The sequence below is a fragment of the Girardinichthys multiradiatus genome, chromosome 12, assembly GCF_021462225.1.
Source record: "Girardinichthys multiradiatus isolate DD_20200921_A chromosome 12, DD_fGirMul_XY1, whole genome shotgun sequence".
NCBI classification, from domain to species: Eukaryota; Metazoa; Chordata; class Actinopteri; order Cyprinodontiformes; family Goodeidae; genus Girardinichthys; species Girardinichthys multiradiatus.
In genome coordinates, this window is record NC_061805.1 from 43,725,659 (window position 1) to 43,743,166 (window position 17,508).

The following is a 17,508-nucleotide window of genomic DNA, read 5'->3' on the forward strand; positions in this document are numbered from 1 at the left end:
ATGGATGGATGGATGGATGGATGGATGGAGAGCAAGAAAAAGTGGGATTGTTTTTATTGTGGTGGCATCATGCAATGCATACAAAGATGCATTATATGATTTACCCACAGTGCAGCAAACATGTATTGGATCCCCTAGACATAAATTAGTTTTCCATTGCAGTTGTATAATAATAAACAAAAACAAATTAAAAATATCTTAATTGGACCTCTCTGTTCTCTTTTTCTCCTTGCTACCCAAGGACCCAGGCTCACCATGTGTCAGGACAGGAAATGTTAAACTGTTAAAAAAATATAAAAGATAAAAATAAACAATTTAAAAGAAAGCACTGTAACTAGTATGTAAGTGCTAGTGTTCTGTTATTAGCTTACAGTCCTAATGCATACAGCTTCACAGAGATAATCAGTTGGCTGTTAGGCATAATAAACTGTTTTAGACCCATTCTTTTTAGGACCACTTTGTACCAGGTCCTGACTTACATGAAGTTTGGTTTTAAATTCGTGTAAGCCTTATGAACCAGATCTTTTACTGGATCTATCCTCCCGCCTTTTCCTTAAATAGTACAATTTTTCATGTGACAACATCTTGAAGTCAGATTTACTGCCAGAATGGAGAGGAATGTTGACACAACTGCCTCCATCTGCTCATCCTGAGCTCACAGATGGTGAAGATTCTCAGCTGAGGGTACCGACACATATTCTCTAGCTTTTCATCCCTGACATGTTGTGGAAAAGCTGCAAACTGGAGATATTTTTTTGCATGTCACCATACTTTTATAGCTTTTAGAATAAACTGTGTTGCTAAAGTATTTGTCTAAGTTATGATTGATTTTTTATTGTTTTGGTTCCTGCTTTTTTTGAAATGATTAGAATAAGACAGTTGCATGAAATGATTTTGAAAGCGGTCCACGGAGAGAAACATTTTCACTCATGTAATTGAACTTAAGCCAGAGAAAAGAGCACAAAGGAGCAAATGTACAGCACCAAGTAAAGTTTGTCCAAAACTGTCAGAGTTGGAGCCATGTGAGAAAGAGGTTCAGTGACATCTCAGCTGGCAGGTTGAACATGAGTTGGACCTGGGGCGCGCTCCGTGTGCCATGTCTGTAGCAATAGTGAAGCTTGCAAACTCAGGCCGTATGAGTCAGCCAAAAGCCTCGGACTTCAGAAACAACAACAAAAAAAAAAAAACTATTCCAGTCCCTGTGTTTCCATAGTAACAAGAATAGACTGAAGCCACATCTGGTAGCCATTTAAGTCCTTGCAAGGAGAGGAAGAAAGACATTTATGAGTGAGGGAGAAAAACACAAATATTTTCTGCAATGCAAAGCATAAAGGAAGGGGAGTCAAATTACACTTGATAGTCACTAAAAGTAATAACTTAACAATAGAATTACTGAAGAGAGGGGAATCATTTCCCAAGACTGATGATTAAGTAAGTTTAAAAGCAAAGAGAAGTTTATAAATGCCTTTTCCCCAACTCAAAACTCTCTAACTTTGGTTAAAATGGGTCTTGAAACATTAATCCAGTTTTGATGTTTCTTTGTTACAAGCTGTGGCACAGTTTTCTGAGATGCTGTCATTTCCTTGCATCAGACGTGGCCAGAGGAGATTTTAAAAATACCATTCTTCACTTTTTCTCCCTGTCGACGCTCTGTCTGCGAGAAACATTGTCTAATTGCAGCCCTTCCTACAAAACACTGTTCCTTGGCCGTGTGGAAATTTAGAAACTATGAAATGACATATCCTGGAAATGGAGCTGGTGCTTTTCTTAAGCCAAAACCACTAAGAACTGAAACCGACGTGCAACCAGAATGATGGTGGCTGAGAGCGGGGGCAGTACTAGCATTGTATGTGTTTATAGATTTCTAGTGGCATCTACACACTGTGATATACGACTGTCTTAATAATAAGACATGAAACTGTTTTGTGTTGGCACGGAGCTAAATTAGGGTGCTCTTACTGCACAAATTAAAGCCAACCACACAGCAAGCCGACCACCCAAACAGCTGCTCAGACAAGCTGGAGAAGTGCAGAAACTGGGTCAGAAGCAGTTATTGCTTTGTGTGCAGAAATGCATCAGTATTGTTCTTGGTGTCATTTATATGGCTAAAAGCTGATATTCTTTTAAGTTCAGCCACCTTTATGAATTCTAGGATTCTCATATTGCTTTAAGCCTCATTGCTGCATTATTATTTTACCTGAGCTATTTGTGACTTTTATAAAAAAAAAAAAACACACAGTTTTTATTATTGCGAATACTTTTCTAAACTTTTAAATGTACAGGTCATTAAAAAAGCTCTTTTGAATTTTATCATGTGGAATGTATTTTATTGTTTGTTTTTGTTTTTTGATAGTCCAACAGCACACGACGAAGTGAAAGAAAAGTGATAGATGGTGTTCCAAGTTATTTTATTCTTACAAGTCATACCTCCTCCGGATTTAAGAGGGTGTTTTGTATTTATCTCCATTCATCTTCCCATCGAGTCTGACCAGTTTTTCTACCCATGCTGTAAAAAAGCGTCTCCACAGAATGATGCTGCCACCGTAATGTTTCACATGAGAATGGTGTTTTGAGAGTGCTCAGGGACTCTCAATTGACCTCTTTGGTGTTTCTGTGATTAATGGTAGGTTTGCAGTTGGGCCATACTCTTCCCATTTTTTGATATTATTATATGACTTAATCCTGCATTAACTCATTGTATATTGTTGCAAATTTACCACAAACCACCACACAGCCATGGTTTATTTTTGAGACCACCACAGAAACATACCAGCAATGCCTGTTGATGCGTATTCAACACCAAGGATTAAATTGATAGCACTTTGGTGCCATCTAGAGATTGGAGTCATGCCAAATCATTTCTAATTTACTATGTATTTTATTAAATAAACAAAATCAAGTGTTGCATGAGCTATTTTTAATTCCACAATTCCACGCTATACCAATAATTCATTTTTTATGATAAAGTCAGGCAGTAAGGGGTTAGACTTTACCACATATGTGTTTCTGGTGTGTTGCTTGGACTTCATGATGCTGTTTTTTAATACTCCTCTCTGACAAACCTCTAAGGCCTTCATAGAACACCTAGAATTATATTGAAATTGAATTAAACACAAATGTACTCATTATATGATCTCTGGTGCTACTTGTCATACTGGATCTTATTTAGAGATATCGGAAAAACTGAATACATACAATATTTTTCATACATACAATATTTTTCCTATCTCTTCACAATTATGCAATACAGTGGAATAGGTTTAAGGCTTTGATTGCTTTTGCAAGGCACTGCAAAATGATTCAAAATATCAGATATATAATTAAGCTTCAGACCTTTTCCATCCAGACGTTTCTGTTCTCCTTTTCCCCTTGCAGGGATGTGTGTGCAAAAAGTTGTTTAGAACTTCAAATTGCCCTGGATTTTCCCCCTTTGTCAGCAATATTCCAGGGAGTGCATTAGGGGAGAAGATTTGGATGACTAATAAAAAGCAGATCAGTCAAATGCTTTTTCTCAGTCATACTCTTCTTTTGTTATTTTTAACGCTCTCTCTTCTTTTCATGTCTTTTAGTCTTAATTGTATTGTCCTCTGTTCTCTCATGTTCTCTCTCATCCGTCTTCTCCCCATTGCTAGTTATTTGTCTATGCATCCAATATCTGTGCACGAAAGTGGGACTTCAGACTTCAGAATGTGGCTTGAGGTTTCAGCTTTCACATAATTCCACACACTCACCCCAGAGGTTTTTTTTCTTCTTTTCTTTCCTCCTTGCTTCTCACTCACTCCATCCTAAAGCAGCCAAAGGGGAGATATTGGATGGAAAATGATCACAAGACCCAACGTGTCTGCCCAAAACCAAGGAAAAATGCAGATGGCTTATGTTTTTTATGCAGTGAACCCCAGCTGTCCCAGCACTCAGTTCAGTCTGTGGCCAACGGCCTGCATTGTACTGACTTTGTTTTCAAGATGCTACATTTTGCTTCAGTTTTTCTTTTCCCAAAACAAGTCACTGGAACATGTTGAGGCTGTTTAACCTGTAGAAAAAAATCTCCAATTGATGATGTGCTGTTTCTACCCATTCTTCCAATAAGGGAGGAAGATTTTTCACCAGGTCATGTAGGTTTTGTGTTATTGCGATTAGTGAAAAATTTTCTTTTTCTAAATAAAAAAGAAACAACAGATCTCAACACAGTGTTTTAACTGAAAGCATTGTTGTTGTTTTTTTGTCTTCTGTTTGTAATCTCTGCTCTGGTCAGATGAGCCCAAAGTTGAATTTGTTTTTGGCCTACATGCAAAGTGCTTCTTGTGGAGTAAAACTAACACTGTACATAACCCTGGACACTTAATCACTATTGTGAAACATAGTGGCAGCAGCATTATGCTGTAGGTATGATTTTTTTACCAGCAATACAGAAGCTGGTCATAGTTTCTGGGAAGATGGCTGGAGCTAAATACAATGAAATCCTGAAAACTCCACAACTTTATCACTGACCTGTCAGGTGTATTCCTTGATCTTTACCTCTCTAATTTTTCAGGTGTACTTTAAAAAATATTTGCTGTAATTCTTTTGAGAGCTGTATTGCTCTCAGGTGAAAATATTTAGATGACTCCTGAAGGCCATTAGTTACACTGAATTGTTTAGGTGTATCAAAATAAAAAGGACTGAAAACAAACGCACACTTTTCTTATTTTTATTTGCAAAAATGTTTTAAAACCATGTTTTATTTTCCTTTGACTACACAATTATGCATATAATCCCAATGCACACTAAAGTTTTTGGTTCTTATTTTAATGTCTATGGCTTATTGCAGTATGTTCAGCAAAGATATCACAATATATGCATCCTTCACAGCTCATTCTACTGGAGCCATTATAGGAAGCCATGTGTTTCTGATTAGCCAGACATAGATTACAGGCTGGGGAGCAGTGCTTGGTGTCTGTTTGCTCCCTGGCTTTTCTTATGTGGCAAGAAACTGGACATTTCTAAGTGCAAACTCTCACTCCACCCTCACCCCAATTCAGCTTCCCTGATAAACTCTGTCTCACATTCTGTCATTCCTGTCCATCACTTCATCTCATTCTTCGCAGAAGTATTAGAATACTGGGGTTACTGTCAGAGAGGTTATTCCTTATTGGCCTGCATACCGAGCCAAGCCCTGTCATTGCAGTATTTTTAAAAAGGTGCTATAGCTGGAAAGACAGCTGCGGCTATGCCACGTGAGGACAGACGACAAAAGCATGGTGTTTGTTGTTGCTTTGGCAATCTGATACGTTCGTGACATTAAAGGGGGGAAATTGTTTTTTGATTCATCTCCTTCAAGGGAAGTCAAAAGTCAGGGTCAGACATGGAGCAGTGCCAGGATAGATCATGACAATTTGCTCAAAAACAGCAGAATGACTATCACAAGACCCAAAGCACCCAGAGCCACCGGCCAACAGCATTTTGCACCAGCAACTTGTTTACATCCTTTATCACTTTAAAAACTTACCAAAAGCTGTGCTTTTGAAATACATTATTTTCAGTTTTAAATATAATTTTGTTTCTAATATTTCTTACAACTAGAAAACAAAGTTTTAAGTAATGCTGCTGTTGGCAGATAATTTGGCTGAGCACAGTTGGGTTATGCAGCAGGACAATGAGCCAAAACATAACAGCAAGTCCACCTCTAAAAACCTCATAAGAGCAAAATTAAGATTTTGGATGGCCTAGTCAAACTCTAGACTCATATCTGGCCTAGTCAAACTCTAGACTAATATAATAATAATTTATATGCTATGATTTGACCTTAAACAGACAATTCATGCTGGACACCTCTCCAATTTGGCTGAATTTGAAAAAAAAAAAGACAATTATCGCAAATACTTGATAACTACTGTTTCATCCAATAAGGGTGGGACATCAAATTATTTGGTTTAGGGGGGCATTACTTTTTCAAATTACGCTACATTTGTTTGGATAGCTTTTTTTTCACTTTTTAAATGAAATTATAATTGAAAAACTGCACATTGAAATTAACTCAGGTTATCAATGCATTATACTATTTTTTAATTATCTTTTAAGTTAACCTTTTTAACATCTCCTTTATAATTTGAAGTATAATTGAGAAAATGCACTCACCCGCAGACCATACAAAAGTGTATAACTGTCAGCTTTAACTTTCTCACTATCTTAACAAAACCAGAGCCAAACAACTTGCAGCCAACTCCTCTCATCATCCATGCCTTTACGTGACAGTTTTCCCAAAACTGGCAAGATTGGACACGTGGTTGGAAAAAATTAGAGCCATTATGTTATAAGTTCAGGTTAACTAAAAGTTAAATCAACCTTGGTGACCTTTTTGCGTTCGGGAGCCTCAAATTGCAGATCTGTTTGCACTGCCTCAGACACACTTACTAACTCAACTTACACAGAGATACACAGAGCCATGGCATTGTAAATATAGTGAGAGATCTTCATGTGATCAACTCTGACTTTTAAGGTAACTCCTTTTGAAAGTGCTTACTGGAGCACAGCAGGCAGACATAAAACACAATTTCTAGCCAATTGCCCTAAGGATTCAGACAGATAAATACACACAGACAAAGGTCAGCAAATACCTGAAAGTATATTTCTGTCGATATCCTCCACATATGTTTGAACACACTAATAAAAACCAACAGTAGTAAACATGGAAGCCAATTAATGTGCAATATTTCTCTCATCTCACATCATAGGAAAACAACCACACAAACTAATGCCCTGCTGGCTTTAGTAGACAGGATACGGTGCTTTGGAGAAACAGGAAGTGTGTGTCTCTTTATAACAAGCTCTCAAAAGTAATTAAGATCTGAGCTTGGTGTTTAGGCTTTTGATCTTTTTTCCAGCTGCAAGTGTTGCAATTCACCCAATAGGGCTGCTGGAAAAAGTTGCTCAGTCTGATCTTCGTAAACGTTTTCATCATCTACGTCTGAGCTCCATAACTGCCTGGTTATAAATGGCTGCAGTTTCCCTTTGTCAGCACATTAATAACAACAAACCACTCCTGGCAGAAATCATGTGATGTAAGCTAAAACATGCTCAATGTGAACACATATGGGACACATACATATGTATAGACCTGGACTCAGCAGAATCACCCCACCCCCACAGGGTATTGTATGTTCTTCCCCCTCCTGTGCTCTTTCTTTTACATCAACTATATAAATTCTCCAAGGATAAGCCTCCATTGTGAGAAAAGTATTGGAGGTTTTGGGCACAGTGATGCAGATGTAAAACAGGAACAGTACAAGTCTACAGAGTTATGACAAATGCCAAAAGGTGGAAACCTTGTTAAAAAGTTTTATGGCCTTTGGAAATATAATCCCAAAGAGTTGAATGCAAGGTGTAGAACTTTAAACTTCACAGCTCTGTCTGGAAAAGATGGAGATAACAAGATGGTTGTGCTTTAGGATTCCAGGCACGATTGTTTACTTTTGTTGGAAACATAACTGTCTGTGGTCTGAAACTGGAAGAACATTTTACCCGCCAGACTGTGAGTCAGCTTACAGGCGGCTGTTACCACCCTCTTGTGGTGACCTAATGAATTTGCTTTTTTCACAACATGCAGTGACTGAATAAACTTGGTGGGGAGAAAAGTTTTACTCCCATACAGAATGTTCATACACTGCAAATATGCTGCACTGTCACAAGGTTCGACTTTATACAGAAAACACAATGGATTCAAACATTAGTTATCATGCAACGTCAGCAGTGTGGTAAAGACAGTAGAGGAGAAAAGGTCAGAAGGAGAGAGGGTATATCTTGTGACCTGAACAAAGCAAATGACAGAAAGATTTGTACTAGATAATCTATCTATCTATCTATCTATCTATCTATCTATCTATCTATCTATCTATCTATCTATCTATCTATCTATCTATCTATCTATCTATCTATCTATCTATCTATCTATCTATCTATCTATCTATCTATCTATCTATCTATCTATCTATCTATCTATCTATCTATCTATCTATCTATCTATCTATCTATCTATCTATCTATCTATCTATCTATCTATCTATCTATCTATCTATCTATCTATCTCTCTTTCTCTCTCTCTCTCTCTCTCTCTCTCTATACTATTTTTGGCAATATAGTGTAGATGTATAGATAGGTCACACCACCAAATCAGTGAATTCTGGTGTTACAATAACTTCAATGGCTGCAGATATATAAAGTTTGGTGTGGAGAAACTTGACTGACTTGCACAGAGTCTTGACCTCAACCTTCTTGAACACCTTTGGGATGAATTACAGTGGAGGATGCAACTCTGGTTGTTTTATCTAACTATGAACACACTCCTAAACCTTGTGGAAGATGTCAGAGTAGTTAAAGTTGCTATTGCTGGCAACAGTGGCTCTATCAACAAGTTGGACCTTACAGATTAAGAATAGGATGTCATCAAGGTTTATGTACATATAAAAGTAGACAGATATTTTTGGCAATATAGTGTATGAGTAAGCTTTCCTGTCAGCATCTCACCATTCTATTATGTGCTTGTCTGTTTTATGAGCATCTTTGTAGAGCCTACATCTTGGGTCTTGTCTGATGTAGCAGACCTCGGTCTCTATTCCCCCATTGCTAAAAGACTGTTTCTGTGCTGCCATGATTCATGCTTTTATTCTGTCCTTTAGTCCAGCCCTGTTTGTAGGCAAGTTAGGAAAGTTAATCCAACACAAATGACTCCCGGCTGAACTCACCTTCTCAGGCTGCATGCCATTCCACAACAGAGCTATGTATCATAATACCAAACAGTGGATATAAACCCTACAGCTAAACTAGGACACTGTTGCAATTTTAAACTTAAAAAGATTCTAAATATATATTGTGACTCATTTCCACTGCTTTCAGTGACTAAAATTTGGTCTAATGTTGTGGTAATGAATATGAATATATTATTTAATATTTAATATTAATACTTTAATATTTTATAAAATAATATTTTGGTCTGTTAAGGGTTGTCTTGTGAATACCAGCACAGTAAGGCGAGGGTATCAGGACAAAATAGAAAAGGGTGAGACAAGCTCTGACATTATTGAACAGCAAAACTCTGCACACACACGGAATGAATTCACACAATTTCTTAAAATACAAGAATTTATTTATAAAAATAAGTCAACTCAAAGTCAAACACATTTCAGTCAACAAACTCTTTGCTATGCCAAAACAACCCAACTAAACTACCAAGCAAAATGAAAGAACAAGGAAGACTAATGGGCTATGTACAATATAAAGAAGTGAAACAAAGATGGTTGAAAACCATGACCGAAAGAGTGAGGCAACATTACCATGCCAAATTTATGTCTGGGCACCAAGGATTATCTTGAAGAATCTGGAAATGAAGTGAAGTTAGTCTTGGAACTAACTTAGGCAATAATTGGTATACCTTCAAACAACCATTCACAATGCAAGATCAGATCAAACATTATTTTAATTAAATAGCATTTTAAAGAATGATTTGCTGAATAAAACCAACCTTCTGGATGACTAATTCTAAACAGTGTTTAATGAACTGCCTTTGTATATTAAAATAATATTTAAAAAAATGTTATTAAGGAAATAGTAAAATAATATTTAGGGAAATATTATTTTGAATAAGAACCAAATCTTTCTGCATAAATGGGTCTTAATGGTTAGTTACTAAATTATCAAGGTTAGTAAAATTATATTTAGACAAATAATATTTCCTACATTGAAACTAACAACCTTTTTGGGTAAATGATCTTCAGCTGACTCAGAAAAGGTAAGCATGTGTTCTTAGCTGTTAGTGGTTGGGGCTAACAAAAGAAACATGTTGCTTATCATCAGAATCAAACACATACCTTTAAAATACCACTAATAAAAGGGTTAAAATGCATAAGCATTCTGTTTAAAATCACCCTTTAAAAAAAGTTTGTCTTAACTTTAAAAACACACAGAACACATAAACTGAGGACATGAGCTGAGCAGCTAATCTGCTAGCCTTAAGATAGCTAGGTTCTCAACACAAACAAAACCAAACATCATAAAACGAACCTTGTTTAGATTATTTCATTCTAAACTAAACTGCCCAAACACTACCTCTTACGTGAACCGTGCTGAGGAGAAGTTGAGGAAAGCATTCACTTCTGCAACAAGAAAAACACAGAAGTTATGATTGGTACCAGTAACGTGGTGTCCGATATCTCAGAGAATATTCTTGCAATGACAGAAAAAAGACCGTCTCTAGAAAACCTTATTATACACTGTGGAGCCATGGATGATGTGGCTAGCAAAAAATCAGAAGGACTGAAGGAGGATTTCACTCGTCTTCTGAATATTATTGGAGGTCTCAATATCAAGATGTTTCTCAGTTGACCCTTTGCACCGATTTTCTGTGGAGATGAGATTTTTTCGAGACTTCTGATGATTAATAACTGGTTGAAAAAAAAGAAGTGCTACCATACCTGTGAACTTCATCGACAACTTTAATATTTTTTGGGAAAAAAGACAACTCTTCAAGCAAGATGGTTTCTGTTTGAACAAGCTAGGAGCCAGACATCTCACATCTAATCTCTTCTATTTAGTAAATAATCCACCAGCAGCTTCGACCTTCAGCAGGGAACATGGAGTATCAACAACAATGATAATGCTGCCTCCAACAGCTCCAGCAGAGACAACCGGCCAGTTGGCTGAGAAAGAGAGGTCATCACAAAAGGTCTCCCTGTGGCAATCCACAGGAGAAGTGGACCCCCCCGTTATACCCCCCTCCCCCAAAACCCAGACTGCACAGAACTCTCCCATCTCCCCACTGAGCCTGCTTTTTGCTTTACTGAATTCTGATAACATGAAAGGAGCTCTTAAAATCGGGACCCAAATGGCTCTGACCTCTTCTCCATTCAACACCCCCCATGGCCGAGGCCCTGCTACTAAACCAACATCTTCCAAATGCCGCAGAGCTCCACCACCTCCTAAACTATCTCCTCCTAATCAGGACCTTCAAATCACTTCTCTGTGATACAGTCTGGGCCCCAGTGGTAACTCTATCAGAAGTGAGCATGTCCAGGAAAAACTTGGGCCTCTAATAGGAGATAGTTGTAAAATCTCTGTGCTTATACGTGACAGAAAGAACAAAGCCAAAAGGATAAGAGACAGTAATAAACAATCAACGAAAGCCATAAACTGTCAGGTACATCCAGACACAGAGTTAATATCAGCAACTAAGTCATATAAAATGGCATTATTGAACATTAGATCTGTCAAGAAAATCATTTTTAATCAATGACTTCATTACTGACCACTGATGTTATGTTTTTAACAGAAACATGGTTACATGAATTTAACGAAGCTCCCATTGTGATGGAGTCGACGCCTCCAAACTACAATTTTCTTTGTGAGAGCAGGCAGCAAAGAAAAGGTGGAGGGGTGGCCACTTTGTTTAAAGATTTACTAAAGTGTAAAAAAGGATTTCTGGGCAAATTTGACTCTTGAATATTTGGCTCTCCAGGTAAAGAGCCCGGTCCGAACCATCTTGAATATTTACAGGCCTCCTAAGTCCAAAACAAACTTTTTCAGTGATTTTGATGAGCTTTTATCTGTGATATGTGTTGATTATGACTGTTCAATTATTGTGGGAGACTTCAACATTCACATAGACAAACCTGAAGACAGAAGTGCAATAGATCTATGTGACACTCTTAGAAATTGTTTGCTCTTTGTTAAAGAGCAAACGCACAAACAGGGACATATTTTGGACTTGATCACCACTAAGGTTCTAAACATTTGCAAAGTCATTTCTGGGAAGAAAATGTCTCCATGGAGAAGTGCTCCACCAGTCAGAAGTTAAAAAAAGGAGTGTCGAAAAGCTGAACGCAGGTGGCGAAAGACGGGACTCCAGGTTCACTATATTATCTATAAAGAGAGACTATACAGATATAACCTACAACTGAAAAATGCAAGGGAATCTTTCTTTTCTGAGATCATCAGCAAAAACATTAACAATGCTCGTGCATTATTTGCCACGGTCGACAGGTTAACAAACCCTCCTGTAACTGCAGCATCTGAACTCCACTCTACCAGGGCCTGCAATGAATTTGCTAACTTCTTTACTGAAAAAACCCAAAAGATCAGAGGGGCAGCCAGCACATCCACATCAACTCCAGTACCAATGTTGTCTCCAACTGATTTTGACAAAATTCCCCAATTTCACCAAATAAACTACAAAAACTTAGAAGAAATCATACAGCAACTAACCTCTTCTTCTTACTGTCTCGATGTTTTATTCACAGCTTTCCTTAAGAAAGCTTTGCCTGTAATAACATCTGATTTAACACAAATAATAAACACGTCCCTTTTGTCAGGTGTTTTCCCCCAAGCCCTAAAAACAGCAATTATCAAACCTCTATTTAAAAAGAGCAACTTGGACAAGCTGCTACTACAGAACTAAAGGCCTATATCAAACCTCTCCTTCATCAGTAATATTATTGAAAAAGCTGTGTTTCAACAGTTAAACAACTTCCTAACAATGACCAACCGCTTCGATGTCTTCCAGTCAGGCTTCCTGCTCACCACAGTACAGAGACTGCCCTTGTCAAGGTGTTCAGTGACATCCATATAAATGCACACTGTGGAAGAACCACAGTGCTGGTATTATTGGACCTTAGTGCAGCATTTGACACTGTTGATCACTCCATTTTATTAGAGTGCCTGGAAAACTGGGTCGGCCTTTCTGGGATAGCACTCAATTGGTTTAAATCCTACTTGAAGGACAGGGACGTTTTTGTGTCAGTGAGTAACTTTACATCAGAGAGCACAAAAATCACATGTGGCGTTCCCCAAAGATCCATCTTAGGGCCCCTTCTATTCAATATCTACATGCTCCCCCTAACTCAGATTTTAATAAAAAACAACGTAAGTTATCATAACTATGCAGACGACACACAGCTATACATTACGGTGTGACCAGGTGACTATGAACCCATTCAAGCGCCGGGTAAATGCTTAGAAGAAATCAATGCATGGATGGGCCAACATTTTCTTCAGCTGAATCAAAACAAAACTGAAGTAATACAGGTCCTTCTCAAAAAATTAGCATATTGTGATAAAGTTCATTATTTTCCATAATGTAATGATGAAAATTTAACATTCATATATTTTAGATTCATTGCACACTAACAGAAATATTTCAGGTCTTTCATTGTCTTAATATGGATGATTGTGGCATACAGCTCATGAAAACCCAAAATTCCTATCTCACAAAATTAGCATATTTCATCCGACCAATAAAAGAAACGTGTTTTTAATACAAAAAACGTCAACCTTCAAATAATCATGTACAGTTATGCACTCAATACTTGGTCGGGAATCCTTTTGCAGAAATGACTGCTTCAATGCGGCGTGGCACAGAGGCAATCAGCCTGTGGCACTGCTGAGGTCTTATGGAGGCCCAGGATGCTTCGATAGCGGCCTTTAGCTCATCCAGAGGGTTGGGTCTTGAGTCTCTCAACGTTCTCTTCACAATATCCCACAGATTCTCTATGGGGTTCAAGTCAGGAGAGTTGGCAGGCCAATTGAGCACAGTGATACCATGGTCAGTAAACCATTTACCAGTGGTTTTGGCACTGTGAGTAGGTGCCAGGTCATGCTGAAAAATGAAATCTTCATCTCCATAAAGCTTTTCAGCAGATGGAAGCATGAAGTGCTCCAAAATCTCCTGATAGCTAGCTGCATTGACCCTGCCCTTGATAAAACACAGTGGACCAACACCAGCAGCTGACACGGCACCCCAGACCATCACTGATTGTGGGTACTTGACACTGGACTTCTGGCATTTTGGCATTTCCTTCTCCCCAGTCTTCCTCCAGACTCTGGCACCTTGATTTCCGAATGACATGCAGAATTTGCTTTCATCCGAAAAAAGTACTTTGGACCACTGAGCAACAGTCCAGTGCTGCTTCTCTGTAGCCCAGGTCTGGGGAATGCGGCACCTGTAGCCCATTTCCTGCACACACCTGTGCACGGTGGCTCTGGATGTTTCTACTCCAGACTCAGTCCACTGCTTCCGCAGGTCCCCCAAGGTCTGAAATCGGCCCCTCTCCACAATCTTCCTCAGGGTCCGGTCACCTCTTCTCGTTGTGCAGCGTTTTCTGCCACACTTTTTCCTTCCCACAGACTTCCCACTGAGGTGCCTTGATACAGCACTCTGGGAACAGCCTATTCGTTCAGAAATGTCTTTCTGTGTCTTACCCTCTTGCTTGAGGGTGTCAATAGTGGCCTTCTGGACAGCAGTCAGGTCGGCAGTCTTACCCATGATTGGGGTTTTGAGTGATGAACCAGGCTGGGAGTTTTAAAGGCCTCAGGAATCTTTTGCAGGTGTTTAGAGTTAACTCGTTGATTCAGATGATTAGGTTCATAGCTCGTTTAGAGACCCTTTTAATGATATGCTAATTTTGTGAGATAGGAATTTTGGGTTTTCATGAGCTGTATGCCAAAATCATCCGTATTAAGACAATAAAAGACCTGGAATATTTCAGTTAGTGTGCAATGAATCTAAAATATATGAATGTTAAATTTTCATCATGACATTATGGAAAATAATGAGCTTTATCACAATATGCTAATTTTTTGAGAAGGACCTGTAATAAGGACCTGTAAAAAGTCGATCAGACAGCTGCAGTTGATCCAGAACGCTGCTGCCCGCGTCCTCACTAGAACTAAGAAAGTGGAGCACATCACCCCGGTTCTAAAGTCCCTACTCTGGCTCCCTGTAGCTCAGAGAATAGACTTTAAAATACTTCTGTTAGCCTATAAATCACTGAATGGCTTAGCACCAAAATACATTACAGACTTTTTGTCAGTGTATCAACCACCCAGACCTCTCAGGTCTTCTGGCTCAAATCTACTCTGCATACCCAAAACCAGAACCAAACATGGAGAAGCAGCTTTTAGTTCTTATGCTCCGCTAATCTGGAATAAACTCCCAGAAAACTGTAAAAGCACCGAAACCCTAAGTTGCTTTAAATCAAGATTAAAAACCTACTTGTTTAGAGTGGCCTTTGACTGTGCCATCTAAACATTATTAGTTACTTTTTCAGTTCAATTTTCCTTTCATTTTCTTATCCATCATTCTATTCTCTTTATTTTATTTTATTTTTATAAAAAAAAATTCTTAAATTACCTCTGTTGTTTGATTTTCTGTATCACTGTAATGTTTTTCCGTATGTACAGCACCTTGAGTGCCTTGTTGCTGAAAAGCGCTATATAAATAAACTTGACTTGAATTGACTTGACGGTGAACAAAGGGTTAACTTGCAGCTACCTGGATGTGCACGCAGAAAAGTGTGTGATGCGGTCCCGGCCTCCTTTTACAGACCGTGGGGGAAATCCCCTTCGATTAGAGCTGCTTCTGGAGGCCTCAGAAGAAAAGTCAAGTCACGCTTGTCTCTTTACACTCTTTATATGAATGAATGCTGGATACTGAAACAGCAAATCATTACTTAACTTTCTTGCATGTGATCGTAGTCACTCTGGATTCAGTTAGAAGAGTTATGTCTGTTTGCCAGCAAAGAGACATTAGTGTGCTGTGTTTCTCCTTCCAGTTCCGCTGGGGACCTGCGTGGAAGAGGTCTGTTTGTTGACGTGCTGAGTTTTTATTCAGACAGTGACGTCACGGGAAGTCTGCTGTTATTCCCTTCTAGTCCCTGTTCCTGGCTGTGGTAGAAGTAGGTTAATGCAATTTACTTTAAAAGTTCCAGAAAAGTTCTTAAGGGCTTTTAATGTTGTAACCCATGGCTGGGGTCCCAACACTACTGTTCAGAAAACAGGCAGTGTTTTAGTTGTTTGACTATTAAAGGCCTAGCTATACACACTGCTCAAAAAATAAAGAGAACACTTAAACAACACAATATAACTCCAAGTAGATCAAACTTCTGTGAAATCAAACTGTCCACTTAGGAAACAACACTGATTGACAATCAATTTCACATGATGTTGTTCAAATGGAATAGACAACAGGGGGAAATCTTTGGCGATTAACAAGACACACTCGATAAAGGAGTGGTTCTGCAGGGGGGGACCACAGACCACTTCTCAGTACCTATGCTTTCTGGCTGATGTTCTGGTCACTTTTGAATGTTGGTGGTGCTTTCACACTCGGTAGCATGAGACGGACTCTACAACCCACACAAGTGGCTCAGGTAGTGCAGCTAGTCCAGGATGGCACATCAATGCGAGCTGTGGCAAGAAGGTTTGCTGTGTCTGTCAGCGTAGTGTCCAGAGCCTGCAGGCACTACCAGGAGACAGGCCAATACACCAGGAGACGCGGAGGAGGCCGTAGGAGGGCAACAAGCCCAGCAGGACCGCTACCTCTGCCTTTGTGCAAGGAGGAACAGGAGGAGCATTGCCAGAGGCCTGCAAAATGACCTCCAGCAGGCCCCAAATGTGCATGTGTCTGCACAAACGGTTAGAAACCGACTCCATGAGGATGGTATGAGGGCCCGACATCCACAAATGGGGGTTGCGCTCACAGCCCAACACCGTGCAGGATGCTTGGCATTTGCCAGAGAACACCAGGATTGGCAAATTCGCCTCTGGCGCCCTGTGCTCTTCACAGATGAAAGCAGGTTCAAACTGAGCACATGTGACAGACGTGACAGTCTGGAGACACCGTGGAGAACGATCTGCTGCCTGCAACATCCTTCAGCATGACCGGTTTGGAAATGGGTCAGTAATGGTGTGGGGTGGCATTTCTTTGGAGAGCCGCGCAGCCCTCCATGTGCTCGCCAGAGGTAGCCTGACTGCCATTAGGTACCGAGATGAGATCTTCAGACCCCTTGTGAGACCATATTCTGGTGCGGTTGGCACTGGGTTCCTCCTAATGCAGGACAATGCTAGACCTCATGTTGCTGGAGTGTGTCAGCAGTTCCTGCAAGATGAAGACATTGAAGCTATGGACTGGCCCGCCCGTTCCCCAAACCTGAATCCAATTGAGCACATCTGGGACATCATGTCTCGCTCCATCCACCAACGTCACGTTGCACCACAGACTGTCCAGGAATTGGCGGATGCTTTAGTCCAGGTCTGGGAGGAGATCCCTCAGGAGACCATCCGCCGTCTCATCAGGAGCATGCCCAGGTGTTGTAGGGAGGTCATACAGGCACGTGGAGAACACACACAATACTGAGCCTCATTTTGACTTGTTTTAAGGACATTACATCAAAGTTGGATCAGCCTGTAGTGTGTTTTTCCACTTTAATTTTGTGTGTGACTCCAAATCCAGGCCTCCATTGGTTAATATATTTGATTTCCATTGATGATTTTTGTGTGATTCTGTTGTCAGCACATTCAACTTTTTACAGAACAAAGTATTCAATGAGGATATTTCATTCATTCAGACCTAGGATGTGTTATTTGAGTGTTCTCTTTATTTTTTTGAGCAGTGTATTTAACTAATGGTACTTACTTATGTCCACAGCTTAACTACTGCAAATGTCTATCATCTTGAGCTGCATGAATGGGAGACTATTTGGAAAAATG